We start from the raw sequence: 22,687 nt of genomic DNA on the forward strand, positions 1-22,687 counted from the left end.
TTTGGATTAAGTAATCAGACAAGTCTGTGTAAAAATGGAAACAGAATAGGCTGGATTTTGTTATGCAAATATATAGATACTAAGCATTGTACGTATCATAGTGTATTCCCTATCTCCCTGTTCCTATGTACATACAGACCTGCATGTGTGCTCATGTACGACTCATGATATAGCTAAGCTTAATTGAGTCTTATTGCAGCATAAGCAAAGCACTGAAAAAGGAGATAACAATGCAGAGAATCAGATATGTTGTATAAGAATCGCATGTGTCTGTGGGCTGGAGTCCAAAGCCAGCAATCCTGGTGTATTGTGGAGGCTCTTAGACCTGTGTTGGGGTCGATGTAGCTTGAGAATTAGCACGACTAGGCCGTTTAAGTAAAACAGTCAGCATAACTGAACAGGCCACTGGAAAGGACAGCTAAGAATAAACATGATGTGGGTTAGCAAAAACAAGATGTGTTCAAGGACATGGAGGCAGTCTGTTGCTATTAGCATTAGTGCATAGTTACCAATCATAAGGGAATATGGGGTGCGTGAACAGCGCGTGATTTATGTCTGTAGCCTATCCGAATAAGCGTGATCACATGTACAGATATGGAAAATGTATATAACCACGCAGACCAATAACGGGGAATCGGCTGTGCGTTGTATCAATGTGTGAGAGTCATTCCTGTCCCTGCATGGATGCTGAAACTCAGCAGACCTGAAATTGGGTAAGCACACCTGGATAACTACCTGAACTTTCACTTCACTGAGTTCAGACGAGGAACAAGGGGCAGAAATCTTACAGCAAAACTAAAACTCTTCTTGCAGTAGTTTTTATAACAGTATCAGCAAAGAACAGAGAAATATATAAAAGGCACAATGCTCTGTTCCAAAGCCTCAGCCACTCCTTAGGAAAGAGACCTATCACTCTACATAATACTTTACAAATCAATGTTTGCTTCAAAACATGTCTATTAACAGTAAAACTTGCAGATCTCGCAGTTTCCCAGTCCTAGTACTGCCTTTGTGCTAGAGAAGTCTCTCTGAGTAAAGGCTACTTTACTTCACAGCAAGTCCAAAGAGTTCCTAGGGCTGAAAGCTCAGCTAAATATCTGTGGGCTGGGTGCCCTTCCAGCTAGCCCCCTGCTCTGGCAGGTACTCAGCTCCCCTCGGCTATGCCAGGGGATCCCACACTGTGCCAAAGGACTACCCTGCATCTGGAGTGTCAGGATAAAAGCCAGTTTAGACAGCTGAGAGCACAGCAGAGCACGCAATGTAGTCCCATGTTTTAAAACATAATTTCAGCAACCTCTTAAAACAGGTCTGTGCCCATTAAGGCTCATCCTTTAAGTCTTTACTGTAAATTGTGTGCCTGTGCATATGCTTCTTGCATCTGCTTCAGCAGGACGTGTGGCTTGCAACACATGATCCAGCAGAACGGGGAGCAGGACAGTCCCCTCTGCTTATCCTCCCCTGCCCTGGATTTTGCAGGCTGCTGTGTTTCACCCTGCCGACACACAAGGGTGGCAGCCTAGGGGCGACAGCTTTCCAGACTCTTCCTCAGATACTTACATCAGCTGGCAGAAATTCTTCAGAGATAGCAAGAGGGCTAGATATTTACAAATGGTGTTTATTTTTCTGGAACAGCCTATGCAGTCAGCTTCATGTTCTCTTCATCAAAAAGTCTTGTGATCTGAATATCTTTAAGCCAGTCTCCTGTGTCTCTTGTCCCTCTTGATCTTTTTAAAAAAAAAAAAAAACAAACAAAAAAAAAACCCACACCACTGCCACTTTATGGCGTGCTTTTACAAGCACAGTCTTGTTTGTTAGCACATAGTGGGAGTATGGGATGGCTTTGTGAAGAGCTATCTGTTCCAGCAGGTTTATATTTGAAGGTGACAGTAATGAATGGGATCAGCCTGTTCCATGCTAGCAAGAGGCGAGCCTTGGGCTGAGACAGGCAGTACAGCGAGGCAGATTTGCATCCACTTGTGCTCCAACACCACAGCTGTAAATCCCTCCTCTCGCGCTCACCCTCGCACCACACTGTTGCTAAGGGAACTAGCATGTGAGGAGTTGTTTTGTTTTTCCATCTATAACTCACTGACTGTAGCTCCGATCATAGCCTAACTTAGGAGGAGAGCTGTTGTACTGGCTTCACGCACAAATGACTACGAGTGAAAGAATATCAGCAATGCCACACCTGACAGGAACAGATGAGCCAAGACTTTATAACGCGCTCAGAAACACCTATCTGAGGGAAGCAAAGCCAAGCTCAGGTAGCTCCAGAGACCCACACTCCAGATCCGCATGCCTGCCACCACCTCCCATGGCCAGGGTGCCCAGGGCCTGCTGCTCTTGCACAGGGTGCGATGGAGCAGGAACACCTTCTCACCTCGCACAACAGAGCTGGGCATGCTCCACAACCAACTGCTAAAGCAGCGACCTGCTCCTCTGCTCCGTCTCTGTGCATCTGTCGGATGGAAGGGCAATATTGCACCAGCGATGTTGTTAGTCTGCTGGGAAGCCCAACGTGTGGAGGGAAATAGGAGCACAACATATCTGAACCACCACAATGAGCCATCGTGGCATACTTCAGAAATCCAAAATCACCACTTTAATTTTTGCCCAGCAAAGTAAGTCTTCCACACAATACATTGCTGAAATTAACTCATTCTCCTTTTTCTCCATACTTTCCATTTTCTTTTTTCTTCCAGATTTGGGTTGGTGTTTTTTGATTAAGCCAGTCCTAGTGTGCAGCAAGAACGCTGCAGAGAAAGTGGAGATTTTTTCTAGCCATCAGACTGGGCCACGCTCTATAGCACAGCCCCCAACCTCTCAGCCCTGGCTTTGCGCTACTGCCCTGCCTTCCTCTTGGGGATCAACTCAGCAGCAGTGTTTGGGTTATGCGCTGGATATAGAATTAGTTCTTCTCCACTCTTCTGTTCCTGCAACTCCATTAAATTTCCCCTGGGTATTTGAAAATAACATTTTATATATATATACACACACACACACACACATAAAACAGAGTTCTCAAGAGTTCGTGTCCGGGGAGGAAGCCAACATTGATTTCTTTAAACTCTGAGTGACTCCTGACTTATGAAGGAGTTCATGTGTCTGAGAAGCAGCAGTGGAAATTTGTCTTTCAATGTTTCCTCTTATCACTCATCAAGGTTCTGGAGTACATTCACATCTCTGCAAGGGCCCTGAAGAAGCTTTACTGAAAAGCCTTGTTCCCATCAGCAAATCTGTGAAATTGTCTGAGAGACTGACATATGGGAATACAGATAGATGTATCATGTTCATTGATCCTTGCTACCCAGCTTCCTAGCTGCAGTGTTTAGCTCCAGTACAGCATTACTAGGTGTTAAAGCCTTGATATTTTATCCACTCTTTCACTTGTCACAATGCAGAAAAAGTCTGTGAAGAATTAATATTTTTAAGCAAACACGGGAGTTCCCAAGACTGAAGAGGAACCTGGCAAAGGTGAGACGTGACAGTTTGGGTGATGGCCTGATCTACTGAAGTGGTGAGGAGCTCAGGTAGCACAGACACTGCAAACCCGCAAATGTGCTGCTAATGTCCAAGAAAAAAAAGGCTGCTGCCATAGATCACCTTGTCTGTGAAAAACTTCTGAAATGACATTATCATTCTCTATATTTGGGAGATAAACTATCCAGTTTCTTCAGCCTCCTTCAAACTTTATCACAGACACAAAGAAAAAGGAAAGATAAGAAGAAGAGAAGCCACTTATTTTTATCTGCCTGGACCTGTGGGACACAGTTCATACAATTTCTCCTCAGCACCATTCCCCTTCTTGGAGACACCACACTTAGGCAGTAAAGTATCTAATTTAAGTGAGTGTCAAAAAATTGGCAACTCCTACATTTCTGAATGAGCTGAATACAGTATTGGGGCTAAGCCACAAACTGGCATCCACATCAAGGTTTTTTCCAAAGGTCAAAATTGCTTAAAGGGGGCCCCTGGAGATGGAGCACAGATAGTTGACTTGAAGTAACTAGGATTGAAAGAAATATATTCAAAATATACCTGGATGAGGACTGGTTGATAAACTCCCAGGACAGAAATGTCCTTTGCTCTTTGCATTGAAGACAAAAGGGCAGGAATACAGAACAAGGACATTTATATTCAATCGGTGATGGGACACAAAAGCAATTAGAAACACTGGCTTCCCCTTTACTTGCTTCTACTACTGCCTTTAAATGTCAGAGTTTCAGAGGACATTGATCCTTCTCCCAAACATCTGAAGCTCATGAGTAGGAACTCTGAATTTTGTCCTGGGCACCGAATGCTCCCTGGGGCAACCTCTGGCCACCACTTCTGCTGGCACCTGCCAGAAAAGTACTGGCCCCTGCAGAAACTTCTGCAAACAAAACCTCTCAAACAGTGACAGCCACAAGTAAGCGTATATAAATGGTAAAGAAACACTCAAAGGTTCTTTTCTAACCAGAAAAAGGCTGTTGTCAAGTGATTTAATTTCCCTGCTCAATTGTATAGTAAAAAATAAATTGCATGTAAAGACCACGTGACTGGGAACGAAAAGAAGCCTCTCGTTGAGAGCTTTCGTTTGCCCTTTATCACACTGTTTTGCATCATATTCTATAAATAGCTCATGTGCACTGTTTTTCCTTTTGACCTCATAACTATGAACTGGTTCCTCACTGGCTTTGTGGAGTCTGAAGAAAATCTCCAGAGAATGCTGTAAGCGTATTTGATAGAAGCTCACAAGTGGATTAATTTCAAAACAGGGCTCAGTTGGCACATTTTAAAATGTGTAATAATCAGAGCTGTTTGTAATAGATTCATCTCCTTCTGTAGCAGAAATCAGGAATCAGAGTAGCTTGGTTTCTGCAATCTGATTTTAGTTACAGTTAGGCTGCAATTTATTTTTAGTAACAAACTGTTTCCCCGAGACAGATTCGGCTGCTCATTAGCATTGGGAGTCTTCTCTACAACACATATATCGTGAAATTTCCTTTTAGCTCTGACTAGACCTATCCATTAAAACATAAACTCAGTTCTACAAAGAGAGAGATTTTTACTATCCATTTTGTCACTGACGGAAGATAAAGACACTGGAAATAAATTATCCCTCTTCCCTAAATTTTTTGCTTAGTATCAGCACACAGTTTTCCTCTAAAAAGGCAGGAAAATCTGTTAATCTGATACACGTATTAAGAGCTTAAGGAAAAGAAGCATAATTGAAAAATGGTTTGAATGAAAAGCAGTAAAATACCAATTGTGTTGAATTTGTGATTCTATACCACTTAACTACTTCATCAAAACAGGGGGAACCCTCTGCAGTGACTCCTCTAGATGGGTTAATAGGCAGGCTGGGATCCAAATGATCACCTTTACCAACAGATCTTTCCAGAGGGAGTTTAATCTGCTTTGCTTCTTATTTCACCACCGGTGCCAGTCTTCACTGCTGCAATAGCAGCCTGTTTTTACATACTAATCAGTATTTTCCAGGCCATTTTTTCTGCGACACCCATTCAGTTAACCTCCAGGCACCCAGACTTCTAAGGCTCTGATTTCCAGCCCAGCCCGGGTCAGGCCAAGGGCCCCTCTAGCCTCCCTCCAGCAGAAGGAGAGCTTGGAACAAACCAAGACCATGGTGTTTAATACCTATGAACGCCTATTCTCCAGATGTGCTGAGTTGTACTTATTAGGTCTTAAAAGTTACCCACAGCAAGCAGAAGAGATTTACTTCAGCTCACCCCTATGGGTGGCAAAAAATACCTCCCCTACAGCATGCTGACAAACATCAGCAGATGGTGATCCTGGCACGGAACAACCTCTTGAGTCGTGCTCCTGTGCAAAGCAGCTCCTTGTTGTTCCCCAAATTCTGGGGTAAAAGATAAACTTGCTTCTGAAAAATATCTGCTTTACTGAAGATGAACGCTATCAGCTGCCCAAAGGAGCGAATTCCAAAACTGCCAAGTGTCAGAGTTCAGATGTGCCACTTGGCAGATTCGGTGCTCTGTGGGTTTGGGGCTTTGTTAATTGTTTAGCTACCTTAGCTACTACTAATGATGTGTCATGTTAGAAACTTTGCTCATTTAAATTATTTTCAAGGTAGTCAGCCTATTGGAGTGGATTCCAATCTCTGCCTGCCTAAAGCTGCAAGCACTAAAATGTCCCGACAGTTCAAGTGTTACACAGAAGCTGTAAAATTTAAAGTAAGTTACTTTTAATGTCTTTGAATTCCCAAAGGAATGCATACATTTCCATACAATTTTCCAGAAAGATAAACTTTTTCCCTAAGAAAAGTGTTTATTTTAGTTATGTTCAACCACTATTTTCATACCTGACTACAAGAAATAAACCCCACTTCACTTTAAAGTATGAATGCAATCTTAACTCTTAATTGTGGTGGTGTTACAAAAATACCACTGAAACAGGTATGGAAAATGCTCAGAGCAATTGGCAGAGTCTTTTCACAAGCCAGCGCAACAACTCCTCCAATTCATACATATTTACACACAGAGCTTCCACATACATGGCCATGTTTGATTTTGGAAATGACATCAACTGGAAAAACATCATTTCCTGATAGAAGAGATGCAGCCTTCATAGATTTTTCACTGAAATCACACAAGCTGATTCAAAGATTCTTAACCCCATTGTTGTAACTAACCTCAGCCCTGCAACCCTGAAAGGTTTCACAGCTAATTGCCTGAGCCAACGCACTGGCTTGAGTCTTTTAAAAACAGTGTAGATATATGGCACTTGATTGTGCCTGAGGGGTGGGATATGGACTAGACGATTTCTTGGGAATCCTTCCACTTCTCTGTTCCTGTGACTCTGTGACGTAAGGCTAACTGGGGAGATATTAACTCAAGTGCAAATAACTCAAGTTAACTGTGCACTGAAGACACAACCCTCAGCGTAATAGATGTTGTTTTAAAACCTGGCTGGAAAAACGTGGTTTCATGTGTGGTAATAATGTCCCAAGAGGACATCCCAAGATGAATGGTAGATTCAAGAATGATGTGGACTGATTGGAGAGGCTCCAAAGTGTGAATGATCAAACAACTAGGAAACAAACCTAGAAGGCAAACTGAAACAATTTGCATTGTGTAGAGAACAAAAGACCAGAGAAACGTTACAAAGAGGCGTCAAATACAGAAAAAGCTGCTATAAAGAAATGCAGCATGTTGTTTGCAGAAAGTAAATGCTCTGCAATAGAGGGAACAAGAATTACTAGAACTGGATTGCAGCAGAAAAGATTCAAAGGGTGCATTTTAAAAAAAAAAGAGGAACACCCCCCCCCCCCCCCCCCCCCCCGCCCCAGCTTTCCAAACCAGGGCTAGCAAAGCACTGGAAAAGATTGCTTGGGTGATTATGCAATCTGTGATGAATTTAAAAAGCAGATTAGAAAAATACCTCTCAGAAAGGACACGGAGATAGTTGTTCCTACTTTGGGACCTGGGATGGCCTGGATGTCCTTTCAATGGTCCTATCTGATTTCTTTATCAACTTTTTTCTCCTGACAAGGAATGCTTGGCTTTGATACTTGAGGTGCTTGGGATTAAATTTGTTAATTTACTTTTCAAAATAGAATTGTTACTCTCTGTTCCTTCCAGAACTGTCTGCCTAGCAAGAAAGGAATGTAGCCAGGACTGCATCTTAAGGTTTTCACCTTTCGGTTCCCTGTTTGCCTGTGACGAGGAGTACATGGAAGCTTCTCTACCCCATGGTAGCCAGCATTGCAGCCTACGTATGGGAAGAAAGAGATGCTGTTTCTTTGCATGAGGTACTACGAGCTGTGAACAGGTAGGCCATACTCAATACCCAGACATTGCAAATGAAACTGTTTTATGCAGTTGTGTATGTGGATTCCTAATTAGCATTTGCAATCGTTCTTCAAATAACACCTAGACTTGTTTGAATTGCACATATTTAGATTCTGTTGCAAGTAAAATCTTCCCATAGCTAGAGATTTTGCCTAAATTTTCCTTGTCTTTTAATTACTAATCTTTTGGAAAACGTGATGGAAATTTGAAAAAAAACAAACCTGGATGCAAACTGTAGCTCATATTTAGGCAATGTTCTGAGGCTAGATCGGTTAAAGACTACAAAATGATCTGTCATTTCAGTTTAGAAGTTCAGAGGAAGCAGACAGTTTGGATCAGGCAACAGTCTGCAGTCATATGTCCAAAACAAGAGCTTTTGTTCCAAACTGGGCTGATGCATGCCACCAAATATGCAAAGAATGCAGGGCCGTTTGTGGTGCTACTGCAGATACCATCACAGGGAAAGCTAAGCACCCAAATTCCTGTTGAAATCACATTGCAGTTAAGATGAAGGCAACCAAAATGAGGCAAATCCAAAGCAGAAGGATGCCATTGCCTGCAAGTACACTCATGTCTGATATAAAATTATCTCTGTTTTATTTTGACATCTGTCATTTGCAGATCTAAATCCACATTTGCCCGTGTGTCCTGGGATGTCTCAGTTAGTTGTATGCCCACCTTACCATGTTTTTACGATAGATAAAACCAGCCTAATTTGGTTACAAGAATGTCATGTGGAGCTGTGTCCTAGCTTGTCTTTGAAACAAGGTTCCACCAAATCTGCTAGACCAGTAGCATTGCACCGTGATAGTTATTTATTGTATTTGTAAGAACAAGGAAGATTTTTAAAGTATCATCTAATGATCTATGCCAATATTAATTTCCAGTACTGAATAAGCATTAGTTTTCTCTAAATTCTCCATGGCTTCCTTCCCTTCAGCTGCCCTTGCATTATCAAAAATAGGTAATGCATTTGCCTTCTTGGCATCATCAGAAGACTCCACATTTCTTAAAGAGAATGGCAGATAGCTTAGCATTTGCAAATTTTTCATATTACAGGATATCGTATCAAGTCCTGCTGGCTTGCATAATCTCTCCTATCTATCAAGTACACCTGACCGGTTCCTTTTGTGTTAAGTACGTAACTTCTACTTTCCTCCACCTTGATTACTGAAGTATTTCCTCGCTATTCTTGTTTCCTTGGCAGCTGCAATTCAGTTTTAGCTTTCTCACTTTTCCCTACATGTCCACGAAATCTGTCATATCAGTCCTCAGCAAGCAGAAATGCACGTTTTGCACCCCCCACCCCCCCACCCCCCCCATGTAGCAAGCCATGCTCATCTCTCACTGCGTGCCCTCTCTTTGGGATCGTCAACTGAGAGCAGCCGCACTGCAAAATAACCAGCGCGCTGCACAGAGGGATTGGATTACTGCACAGCATAACTGCGTTAGCAGCTGACAAACTGCCTTAACTCGAGCTGTAGCCTATGTAACCAGACAAGCCAGTCAGTTCAAGAGAAAACACCACCATCCTCATCTTAAAGGTTTCTGCATTTGGACAAGACTTCAGCTGGGGTGAAACTGAAGTTCTGACTCAAATGTACCGCGTAGTCAAGACAAGCCCAGAGAGCACTGTGAAGTAAGTGGATGTTTTCCTTCAACTCTGTTGAAATATAAATCAAAGCAACAGGCTGCACAGCAGAAACAGAGGCCTCGCTGCTCACTCACATTTGAGCTCTAATGAGAACAAAAAGGATAAGGAAGTTTGACTCTGAAGATTTGGTTGCTTCCAGGGTTGCTCCTTCTCTGCTTCCACGCGAGATCCTCTGTCACAGAGGGTGCACAGGAATGCTCCAAGCCCACAGAAAAATCTTCAATTCACCTGTAAATGAGACAAAAGGTTTCAGACAAACCCCGATGAAACACAACAAAGCACGGTAATACAGACAGAGGGATCCCGTTTGTCTGTTTTAGAAATGGAAAATATTGAGAAACTAATGTAAATAGGAACAAGCTGCAAGAAATGTTCTGCAAACTGAAATTAACTGTCTAAGAGCATGGCAGACATCTTGCTGGTAGTTTTGCACTTCACGTAGCTCCTACAGTCACACAATCCTAAGAGCTTCAGTGGAAAATAAAATAAAATCCTCCAATCCTTCGGGAAAAGTCACAGTTTATCTCTAGAAAGCATGAAGCCGCAAATCTGAAAAGACGCCAAAGCTGACAGTTAACTGCCACATACTACTGAAGTCTCTTTTTATTTCCCCTTTTTCTTAAACTCTTTCTTCCCACTCCCAGGCTCGACTCGAGTTTGGAAGTCAGTGAATGAATTCCACAAGTACTACAGTTTGTACTTTCACAAACAGCTTAAAAGCGGAGGTATCAGGTTTCACAGCTCTGTGAGGAGGCTGGCACAACTTCAAAGCACTTCTGAAATATCGATGACTTTAATCTGAAGGGACAATAGCCACTCCGTAGTGAAGGCTGACACAGTCCTTCCCTTCGAAAGCTGATTTTGACACATACAGTCTCTGCTTCTGCAGAGTAACACCAATGTGTCTGAAATTTCAAGACCTTATGCCAAGGCAGAACTTACCTGTAAAGCGTGAAGTGAATCAGAAAGCATCTGAGGTCTCAAAATCTTTAAAGTGACCTTGGGCCTGTCACAACTCAAAAATGGGTTGGATTAAAATCCCATATTTGCTTCAATGTGCTACTCCTGGTGAGTTACTAAAAATAGCTCTTTATTACATTGTCAAAACTATCTTTAATAACCTTCCTATTCTGTATTATTTCAGACACAGCCATTTTTAAAAGACATCATTTTCTCCTTTCTCCTTCGATATTACAAAAAAGTCAACTTTCATAGCTTCCTGCATAGATAAAACATGCAGGATTTTGTATACTTTTTGCCAATCAGTTTACAATGAAAACCTTTCACTCAGTCCCAAGCATGGTTGCATAAAGGCAAGGGCTTTCCAGAGAAATGGATTTTTACTGGGAATAGCAAAATGAAATAGGAAGATAAAAAACCCAGATATAAACATATCAAGAGCAGCAAAACTGACAAAGCAAATACTGTAATGAGAATACCCTTCTAAGCTCCAGGTCAATGGAAAATTTTAATTTACAACTGTATCATGTGCAACAGAGCTGTTACAATTCCAAACATGACAACTGGGTGATATATGTCATTTCCCATGTTCTTATATGTCCTAGTATTTCAGTTATTAAATGACAAGCTGAGAAACAGTAACACAGAGACAAGTGACAATAAAGCTGGTGAAAGGATAGTCAAAATTTGTCAAAGTGTGATGGAAACTATGGGAAGAACAAAACATGAGCTGCACTGATGCCTGGAAAAAACCAAACACAAAGCACTTAAGAATTTTAACCAGGGACAAAATGAAACACTAGACACATTCACGAGGCGAGATGGCATATATTTGGATGATCCTCGATAGAAAAGCTTAAGCGAAACGGAAAGGAAAGGACAGCTGAAAGCACGGCAGTCTAATGCTTCATCAGCCCCTCTCCCTCTTCAGAACCTACTGGAATTAACTCCATACAGGGGAGAAGCAACCTCAGCATTGCTGTTTAATCATAGCTCTTCTCGCTAAAGAACAAGGGGACACAACAGCAAAGTTTCCACGGAGTTTATCGGGAAAAGAAACTTACCCCGATTACTTAATCCCCTTTATCTGGTGATTTGCATCTGCACTACTGCAGTCCAGTCCCCTGGGGACAAACTGTTCACACAGCTTCCCTGCTGCCACCGCCCTCCTCACAGCACTTGTCTCACCCGAGTGCTTCATTCCCAAAAAATGAAGGGAAAAGACATTCCAACTAAACTAGCACCTGGCTTATAAATGTGCTGGTTTTCCTTTGTGGGGCTGGGCAAGCTCTGGGTGCTGAGGAATCTACCCTGCGCTGTCGTTCCCACCCACGACCGACACACTTCTATTAATAAACCTCAGGTAGATTACGAAAAGTGTGGAAACTGCCTCTCAGGACCTCAGCTTTTAAGCCACTTAAAAGGTGTGAGCTGTTCTTAGATGATGCTACTAAATTTGGGAATCTGACTCCACTACTGAATGCAAAGATGATAAGCCCAACATCCAGTCCATCTCTTTCTCTTTCTTTTCCAATAATCTCATCACATAACCCTTATTTTTCCCTAACTTCAAATGCTTTAATGATGCTTCAAGCTAAACTCCACCAACAATGTAAAGTTAAGAATAAGCTGTATGTTCTGGGAGGCATCCTACAGTCACAAAATTCAAAGGCAAAATGGAAGAAGAATCTTTGATGGAAATATAAATTGCTTTCTCTAATGAGTCCTCAAAAAGAGCAATGGGGGAAACAAGTTTCAAAACAAAAAGAAAATTAAAAAAAAGGGGCATTTTCTTGAGATAACATTTAAAAAATTAAGTAGAATCTGAAAAGACAGCAGGTAATAAAGATCAGCCACAAACCACAGTACTGGCTGCAGTTTAAACTTACTTAAATGAGGTATGCTGTCTCTTCTCCAAATGTAGTGTCTGTGAGCCTGTATATTGTTGAGCAAACTTTTTCCCATGAAACCATTCCCACTCCAGTTCAGAGATAGGCATTATGGTCAAGCCATGTTTCTAACGATAATGTTTGGTTTGGCAAGTTTTACTGTGGTTATCTTGGCAAACAGATACTCCAGCCTATGCCATTTATTTGGTCCCAATACATTCTGCGTTATTTTGATGAAACTTCAAGTGTGGTATGAAGGCAAAGTCATGGCTAGTAAATCACCTGGAAAGTCCCAAAAAGGATAGGTCTTGATGGCCTCATCCTGCCAAAGAAACAACACTGGGCTGCTGATCTGTTACAAATTAGAAATGCTACAATAAAAGCAGGGGATCTTTTTGTTGCAAGCGGGCAAGGAAATCTACACAGCACAAAGAACAGTAGTATGACCCTACAGCAATGCTCAGCCGAGAACAGGAGGATCGTAACTCTTCAGAGCAGTCAGCACTGAAGTTCATGAAGTTATTGAGGCAGTTCTCACAGCATTCCCCTCTCTCTCTTCTCAGAAATTGTTATTTATGTGCATGCACATGTATGTGCACAGATACACACTTTTCAATATGTGGATTACTAACTTAAAGGCGCGAGTTCACACCAAGCAGAAGGAGAGAGCTGTTTCTTTATCAGCACTATCCCCTTTGAACAGAACAAAACAGAAAAAGCACTGCAAATCATTAACAAAATAAAAAGATGACAAATTTAAATCCCCAAATGCATGACAGCTCACGCAAACATTTTTTTTTTAGGTCTGTTGCTCTTTCACGGTGCTGTAAGAATTGCAATATATTTCCTGAAAATACAAAATTTTTGCAAATAATTCACAATATCCGGAAATTCTATAAATCACTTTTTATGGTCCTGAATACCTTGAAAAATTAGTTTTAGAAGTGCAGAAGTAGCAGCAAACAGCTTGGTTCTCAGAAATGTGCCATAACCTCAGAGCCCAATGTAAAAGACAGCATTTGTCATTGCCTGGCACTGCTGGAAATCAGGCCAATTCTAAACGCCAGAAATAAAAAATAAAGATAATTTCTATGTCTGTCACATTAAAGTAGTTCCTAATTACTTTATAAAAATCTCACCTGTTTTAAAAACATAAATAGAAAATTCATAGTACTTAGTTCTGATGTGTATTCACCTTGTTTCTCCCACAAATGCTCAGATGTACCTCTCCAGCTTTTAAGCTGTCCTCAATAAGAAACACAGACATGAAATACCTACTTTTCATCTTCCTCCGACCCAAATGCTGACTGCTCAGGAGTTAAGAATAGCAGCAGCAAGCTGACACAAAACTAGGAAAAGGAGAGCATTTGAAAATTAATGCTCAGATTCACAGTATTATCAGAATAGGCTGACTGACAGCTGTGATAATCTTACATACATCTATAGGAAATTTCATTATTTAATTTCTTTCATTGCACATGGTATTACAAACAGGAACAGGCATTAATACGCAATGACTACAGTTAAATGTCAATATTTGGCCTCTTAATTTCACAGACATTCTTCAGATAGCATCTAAATGAGTAGGCAGATTTATCTGTAGTTGTCTTTTCCAGAACAGATCTCCCTCAAAACTAACAGCAGTAGAAGAGGATTATCTGATACGCTAAGCAGCCTGCTATAGAAGCAAGAATCACACACTGACCTCTTTTACACGGCCAGAGATCCAGGATGGCTACCACCTGCAGGAAAATAACTCCAAACTCACCTTCAATTGAAACTGCTGAACTGGACCCCACCTCGCAGAAACAGGTCTATTACTGAAATTGAGTCCTGGGTGAATATTCAACATACGCTGAAACACAAATAATTCAACATTTCCTCCAACAGATACTCATCTTCAAATACATCCCACAGAACATACGCATCACAACTGCCACAGAAAGCAAACCACAACCTGAACCCCATACAAAAAACATCACTCCGTGTAATTCACCGATGAACAAATGCCTACTAAATACAGATGTTCAGGCTGCTGTGAGATAAAAATAGAACTGAGTTTTCAAGGGCAATTTGTGACTTTTGGTTAGCTTGCAGTCGGTGCTGCTGGAGCACGTGTTGGTTTCACCCACCTACGTTCGTACACACGCTTTTGTACACACAGCCACTCTCCGATGTTTTTCCATTTCCTCTTTTCTTATCTTCTACAGTTCCACTGAATTCCCTTTTTCCTTCTTTTTATTTTCTTTTGAAAAACTTTAGTGTATTGTAGGTCCTTAGAGAAAGAAGAAAATAAATGCACACAATTTATGCTAACCTCTGCGCAGAGAAATAACACTGCTACGCGGACACCGTCTTTCCCTTCCGGCAAGTCAGTTTCTTGAAACAAGCTGCACTCCACCAAAGGACTGAAAAAAGACATCTCAAAAACAAATTAATTAGCTTCCTACAAATTAAATTTTTCCTTTCTGTACTCTTAAAAGCTTTTATCTACATTTTCCTGTTTTACTCTAACAATAAAATTGATTAAAGTCAAATTACATTTCTGTCGGCATTGATTTGCTAAAGCTTTTGATACAGTCCATTCGGGTGCATTAGCCGATACGACAGATCCTGCCTGGGCAGCTGCCACGGACTCCAGACAGCGATTGAAGTACAGTTATGCAACGGATGCCACAATGCCCGGGTAGTCAAATTATCCGGTCTTCACAACGGAGCTTTTTGATAGATGGGTAACTCACACGGATCCGTGCTGGTGTCCTTATATAGACACTGCATAACTCTTTGGACAAGGCACAGTTGAGTATGTGCTCAGAAGTTACTACACACCGACCACAGAAGTGGTCACTGGGAGTAGTTCAAAATGCTTTACAAGAATGCTTTGATGCTATCCAGAGCAGTACTACCGGCCAGTAGCTAAACTATAATTATGCTAGCTGGCTCTGAAAGTCAGGGGTGAGTTGCAAGAATTCCCTTCTCGGCTCACCCGTTCCAGACCTTGATCAAGGCCAATGTACTTTTGGGAAAGTTCAGTTCCAGCGAAACTGTAAGCCTACAGCTGAAAACCTCTTGGGTTCAGTTTTTGTTTTAAAATCTAGGTCATGTCACTCTAGGAGCAGTGGCAGACTTTCCACGCAGGTGCCGAGGATGTGGGGATACTCTACACACAAGAAGGTATGAACAAAGAAATCTAACTGTATGTGTTAAAAAAAAGATATATTAACATCAATTCATTATCAGCCTTGTCTCTGGCCTGGCTATCATCTGTGATGGGGATTTTGTTACGCAGGGAAACAAGAGCAAGATAGAGCTTTAAACACTGCCTGGAGCACGCAAGCCCTATGTTTATCCCCAGCAACATATTCATAAATTATAAAACCGAAGGCGGACCATTTTGACTGTGAGCTGCAGGAATTTACTCAGTCATGACATGTTCTGCCTGCTCCTGTGAGCAAGGCAGACATTCAGAAGCTTGCAGCCAAATTCCCGTTTGTTTTAAGCAGGTACGTCCCCACTGTACACCTGGGTGGTGGCTCCTAACTCCAGGTGTCGGGGCGAGCGACGAACAGCACCCAGAGGGTTCCCACCAGAGCAGGGCTGGGTGCAGCCCCTGCCGGGGTCTGGGCAGCGGGCCCACCACGCCGCCCTCGCAACCACGCGTGCTCCACAGAGAGGGCCAATACTGAGCGCTCCGATGCCGCTGTGCACCTTGCTCTCGAGGTCACTTCTGCCGAGGGGAGATCAGATAACGCCAGTCAGGAGAGGATCGCCCCGCTGGTGTGAGCGGGGTTGAGTTCAGCACCCAAGCTCCACTTCGATCATGCTGTTTCCATGGGCAAAGATCACAAATGGGGATTTTTTTAGGCTTTTTCCAATCTTTGTTGGCTACATTTTTTTAACCCACTGCTTCCTTCCATAAACATGTGTCCAAGCTCGAGCCTATCGCCTAGCTTTCAGCTCCCTCAAATTCTGCTGGTGCGAGGAAGGGTTACCTCTATTCTCCGCTCTCTAAGCTGGTTCTAAAACAAGGGAATGACTAAACAATAATTATAATCTGGAAAGTCTTTATTTGCTGTGTGCCTCATGATGTTGGTTTATGGAAGCCTGTGCACAGGATACTGCCACGCCAACCCGTGTACGGTTGCCATTATCATAGAAAAAACCTAGCAGGGAACCACGATATTTTCCCCTCACCCTCGAACAAACAATCCTTATGACACCGAACTCCCTCTTCCTTTAAGCAGCCGCATTTTAAGCCTCACTGTTCAAACAAAACACGACACAAAACAACACGCTGATATCTTACGGACTACTTTGTATGACAGACAATTATCTCCTGTTAATTCAGCTCCCTCTCAGCAATGAACGCCTTGGTTTTCTGTCTCAGGAAGCCAGGATACCTTACTGTGTTTGTGTATTTCAGTTCACTCTGCCATACATTACCCTGATTAATTTTGGCAGTGACAAAGTTGGAGAAGTAATGTAAAATTATGATCATATGGAAGCATTGCATTTTACTGCAGCAAAATCAGCACTCCTGTGTGAACTCTCCCGACCCTTCCTTTCCCGTGAAGGGGCACAGGAGGTAAAACCTGCTTCTGAAGGCATGGCCTTAAGAGTCCTCACAATTTCATTTCTGAATTATTTTCCTTCATAATAAATGAAAATGCACACAATGTTACACTTACAGAGACAGCGTTGCAGTATCACAATAGCACCAAATAGGTATATTAAAGGTGGAATTGGGCTACAACACTAAGGCTGTCAAATCAAAGAAAGTCAATTTAAATTTATCGTTGTCAACCTTGGAAAACAACTGAGAAGCAACACAGGAATGCAAATGATAGGCATGAGAAATCTGACTTTTGCTTGCTGGGTAAAGTTTGCTTTGAAAAAGAACATGCAGAAATACCAAAAACAACAAAATGTGCGAAGAGGAAAAAGGGAGAATTAGAGCACATTGGACTGGTAATTTGTTTCCCTTGAGTTTCATTTCTTGTTTCCTTCTCATTATAGCTATTGAAATATTTTTTTAGAGAAGTATTATAATACAATGACAGTTATCCTTGTGAATTGTAAGTCATTCATGGCTTAATTCCTCTTTTTAAGAAATGGCCTTAACTATTTTCAGACTAAGCATGCGCTTCCTGTAATTTCCCAAAATAACTTCTGGTGACCACTGGAGCTAGAAGAGCTGCTGATCGCTGGATAGCAAGACTTGAAGTGTCTACACACAGATCAATTATGAAGTTGTCAGAGAGCACCTATCTGAATGTCTACTGCGATGCCATCTATCATTGATTCTTCACTGACAAGCTTCTGAAAGTGGTTTCTACTCCTCATGCACACAACGGTAATAAGCAGCAAACAAAACACCCCAAAAGCCAGTAAGTTCTTACAGATGTTGCTCACAGCTCTCCTTAATCTATTTGGCATCAATTTATATTACTGTTATATATGACAAACATGCTGCTTAAATAAGAACACTGTTAAGAAAATGGACAGACAAACCTACATCACAGTTATGACAATGTTATTTGCTTAGCAAGGATACGCAAGTATTTTACAGTGATTGCAGTTTCATTAGGAAAAAATTTCACTGCACTGTCAGCTAGCAAGGTGTGTAACAAACATATTGTGCGAAAGAGACTCTGAGCCAAATACCAAGTTCATTTTGGATCCCATCAAAGTAGCATGTTCTCCGAGCTGTTAGGCTTCTAGTTGCTTGCTTCTCTTCCTCTAAATCCAGAATAAGTTTAACAGGTTGCCATGTCTCATGCTGGAAGGTTCTGCCTTTTGAGTAGTGTTGTTACCTGTGTAATAATGTTCTGAATTGCATTTATGAAATGATAGTGGTTTTTTTTTTTTAAAGTGACCTCACTTTTTATTTTGGAGGTCTTACTTCCAGTGAAATCATTCCACACATCTAGTTGGGAACAAAATTACTCAACCAGGTAAAACCACCCAGTATTCCATCAGGCCATTATTTCAAGTTTAAGATACCAGAGAAGACACAGCCTTTTAAAACCAAAATAATTCTATAATGTGGAAAATGGTCTTATTTCCCCAAAAAATTTAATGCTACAATCCCATTTACTTACAGTGAAACTGGAGAGCCTGTAGTTTCAGGATCCACTGCCTTCAGTGGTAATTTCAAGTTAAGGATTTCTCACTTTCCCCTATTCTCAGGCCATTTAAATCCAAGTCACTCCAGTGATACTGCTCGCAGTGTGTCTCCGCAAAGTTCTGCTGGCATGTCGTGGTCGTGCAGTAGCAGTACCTGTGTAGAGGGCAAGGTTTCACTAAGCCAGCACTGTCCCCAAAGTCAGCATACAGCAGCCAAAGAACATTCAGGGGCTAAAAATGCCTCACAGAAAAGAGGAAAGCAAAGAAAAATAGTTTCAGGAAGGCAGGAAGAGCTCACCAGTAAGCTGAAGAGAGGAGGAGCTCAACGATAAGAAGCTCCCTCCTTGAAGGGTCCATGGGAAGAGGTACTAGGAGGAGGAAGACTAGCTCACTACAACTAAAAGAGGCTTCTGTTTTGACAGGGCACAAAGTCAAGACATTAGTGGAGAAGAGCATTGTATCTTCAAGGAAGATTTGAAGATCTTCATTTCACAGAGCTCCTAGATCTCACGATGGAACTGCTGGAAAAACAAACACAGACACCCCAAAGCACTTGTATATGCGCATAAAGCCATTCTTCATTTAAGGATATACTTGCTTTAAGCTTCCGTGTTTAGTTTATAGGCTTTGTTTTGTAAAGATCGCTTTAATGAATTGTCAGCACTGGTCTTCCTGAATAGCAGTGGTCTCCTGAGTCCGGGTCAAGCAGGACTTCCATTAATAGATTACAAAGAAGGTTTTTTGAGAGGAACTGCAGATCTGGCTTAAAACGTTTACCTTCTGGGGAGAACACCTTGACTGTGCAACAGCTATAACGGAACTCAAGAGTGGAAGGGACTGCTGGACTAAGCACAGAACAAAACCTTCCAGCAACCAAGTTTTCTGAGCGAGCAAGACAATACAGAGGAAGCATTGAAGTGGGGGCCGAAATCTGGAGGTAAGCAGGGCTGCACAGTACTACTGTTCTGCAACAACAAAGTTTCTGTGGTTTCTTTACAAGCATTTCTATGTTGCCCAACACTGCAGGAGTCAAGTACTTCTTATTCGTTACTTAATCCTACTAACAATTCGATGAAGAATGTAAAAAGCATTTTCACTTTGCATTCACAAAACTAAGGTAATACTATTAAATGATTTATCCATATTCATACCATGTTTTGGAAGAGGGAAGAGGAGAGCAAACAGCTCACTCACGTCTCGCTGTTAGCTCCAATTTTAAAAATAACACAGCAAGCAGAAGTCTCTTGATCTTTCACGTACATGTGTCACATTCAGACCCTTCTCCTCATCTTCCATCTCAGATGACAACCCTCAGGATTAGCCACACGACTGGGAGACTGGTGATGAGCCAACGGATTGCCAGGCCACTTCACACAGAGAAAGCCTGACAGGGAAGAAGCCCAGGCCGATTATTTCCTGGCAGATTTAGGAAAGAGAATTTCAGCTTACCTTTTCCCATGGGATCCCACTTAGGTGGCACCGACGGTGTGGATGAAGGAGACGGGCTGCATGACTAAGGGAAGCTGGAAAGAAATCCACTGGCAGTTTGTGTTACAGCCATCACAGATGTGCGGTGAAGCCGAAATTAATGCAAAACATGCTACTGGTGAAGAAAGGCACGCTGGCAGGACGAGCTAGACTGCTCTGCCACGCAGCTGAGGACAGCCAGAGGTTGTGGTAAAATGGCAGACTGGGCAAGATGGCCCTGATCTCCTCTTCTGAGGAGGTAACAGCATGCAGGTTCAGTGCACAGGGCCTTCAGGCCACTCTGGAGAAAAGATAATCATACCCTAGTTACTGAAACTGTAGGAGTATCTAAAGGTTGTTGCAGGACACCCTTTTTCCTCTGAAGTTAGTCATACCCATATTTAAAGTACAAATAACCACTTTTTGGCCCTTCATGGGCTCAATCCATGTTTTGGATTGAGACTGCAACCACAGGTATTGGACGCTCACCTCGTTTCCATCAGACTTTTAAAACCAAAAGCCAATAACCCGTCGTTGATTTCAGAAGATATGGCCTGAAGCAGCAAACAATGACAAGTTTGCCTTGCACCCATCTCAGCTGACCGCAGAGGGAATCAGGGTATGCGAGAAATTTTGTTGTTGTCTCCTCAGACTCCTGCCTTAATCACATTTCCAAACAGTTTAAAGAAAAATGAAACGCTGTTCTAAATTCACCAGCTGAAGATGAAACAGTAAATTGATAAATGGTTATTTGTTTTCCAGTTCATGTTCAAAAAAGTGGAAAAATAGAGCACTGCCGCTGCAGTGAGGAAACCTCACAGGGCGCTACCACTGTCGACAATAAACTGAGGAGAAAACTCCCGACATTTCAACTTTAATGTATTTTATTGATAATAAATAATTTGTGACATAACTGACATTTTATTCAGTCTAATTAATAATTTGTTATTAAAAAACCCCAAACAAATGAGGGGATGAGAGACAGAAGCTGCCACTGCCCAGCTGACCAGGGGGCCCCCAGAAAGTGCCCCCGCCCCAGCCCCGCACAGCCCAGCCATGGGCAACGGCAGGGACATCCAGCCCCGCTTCCATACCAGGAAGGTTCCGTCATGACATCAAACAGCCCAACCATGCCAGGCTGGTTTTGGAATTAAAAGCATAAAAGAAAGGCAGAGATTGTGACTGCTGCATACAATGTACGGTAATGCCATGAGCCTTTGGATGGTTGGACAGGAACAGAGCTGTAAGGCAGAACTTTTTAAAAATTACTGGGAAAATTATCAAAGGCATTATCTGGCATTTTTATCAATTCTGTAGCCGCATTGCTGCTGTAACGGCTTTTCCTTGCAACACTCTACCCTCTACAAACACAGCAGGTGAGTTCTCCAGTCAGGTCTCTTTCCTCTCAATAATCAGTGCTTCAATTTCCATCGATAGAAGCAGGGCCTAAGAGTAGTTGAAAAAGCATCCCCGTTTTTTTCAAGCCATGACACAGAATGACTCCTCTTCCTGTGGTTCTGATTCATTGTAGTTTATCTGCCAACAGATAACTTCATTTCTCTGAGATGTATTCAATTGGTTTAATCTACAGAAGACATGAAGTTTTTATTTTATTTTCTTATTTTTCATCTCCAAATATAACTGCCAAGTATCCTAATACAGCCGAAATGGGGAGTTTCGGGGATCCTTGCAGCCAGAGGGATACCCACCACACAGAGCCCTTCTATAGGTTGTGCAGCGTTAGGGGAATTTCCCAGCATTTACTTTTACATGGCCCTTGGGTAACAAGAAATACGAATTTTCAAACCAACTACCAATTTAGATCAGGAGTTCAGAATGGCACAGAACCTTTTACAGAAAACCTGTTCCCAGTGAGCTTCGCAAGGCACAAGGTGTTCGAGTTCCCCCCTCTGACCCTCCGAGAAGCCTCGCCCCCAGCTTTACTCTGTCTTAGAGTATAGATGCAGAGTTCTTGGATTGTTCTCTGTAATATCTGAGTCTGCCCACTGCAGGCATGCACTAATGTTTGATTATCCCGTTATTGATAGTCCAAATGTAGAATACAAAACTTCCAACCTGAAAGTATTTAAATACAGAAGTTAGAATGATGCCTGCTTTCTCAAGTAGTCATTGATTAGCCTCCACCTTTTCCTCTTGCATATAAATGTTCTTTCAGAACATACATTTGGAAAGAGGCGAGTATGTCAGATCATGGTCCTCCCTATCTCAAATTTCTCATTCCATCTTTTTTTGAGAATAGTATCACCTTAGAGGTACAAAGACAAAAAAAATAACTGGAAGTCCTGAATTGTTTTCCACTTCCACTCTTTTCCATTCTCCATCTTACAGCCTGAAGAACTCCATACAGGCATCTGATAAGTTCACAAAGAACTTACAGTATCTTCAAAGTCACAGCTTAATGAAATTACTAATCAGCAGGTAAATACAAGGTGAACTGAACAGGGGTGAAGACCATCACTTACACCAGTGAAGTAGCCTCAAAGCTTGCAGGCTGAAAAAAACCAACCAAAGAAACCATTGGCTGCACCCAAAGACAGGCTGGAGTTCACACAAGAGATGGCCAAAAGACTCACCCCAGCTTCATTACTTTCAGTATTGCTTCTTTAAACTGAGCTAGCTTAGGTGAATGAAGTTGCAGAATAGAGCACTCAAACATCCATCTAGACTTGCTCAATTAACAGTTGACGTGCGTTACTTCAGCTGCTCCCATGTACTGGCTTCCGCTAATCGTTTCAGCAGTGATTGTGAAGGCTGTTCGTATT

At 42.0% G+C, this 22,687-nt stretch overlaps 1 long non-coding RNA gene across 1 annotated transcript in view; it reads right to left on the reverse strand.

Annotated features, from left to right (window-relative positions):
- Window positions 1-15,115, reverse strand: part of LOC142361101 (uncharacterized) — a 31,687-nt gene extending 16,572 nt beyond the window's left edge. Inside the window, exons 1-3 of the long non-coding RNA XR_012763629.1 lie at window positions 14,853-15,115; window positions 14,444-14,586; window positions 9,537-9,690 (exon numbers count right to left, since the gene is read on the reverse strand). This is a non-coding gene — a long non-coding RNA (uncharacterized LOC142361101). The remainder of the gene's footprint in view (window positions 1-9,536; window positions 9,691-14,443; window positions 14,587-14,852) is intronic.
- Between the last annotated feature and the right edge of the window lie 7,572 nt (window positions 15,116-22,687).

This window comes from Opisthocomus hoazin, chromosome 4, assembly GCF_030867145.1.
Source record: "Opisthocomus hoazin isolate bOpiHoa1 chromosome 4, bOpiHoa1.hap1, whole genome shotgun sequence".
In the NCBI taxonomy this organism is placed as follows: Eukaryota; Metazoa; Chordata; class Aves; order Opisthocomiformes; family Opisthocomidae; genus Opisthocomus; species Opisthocomus hoazin.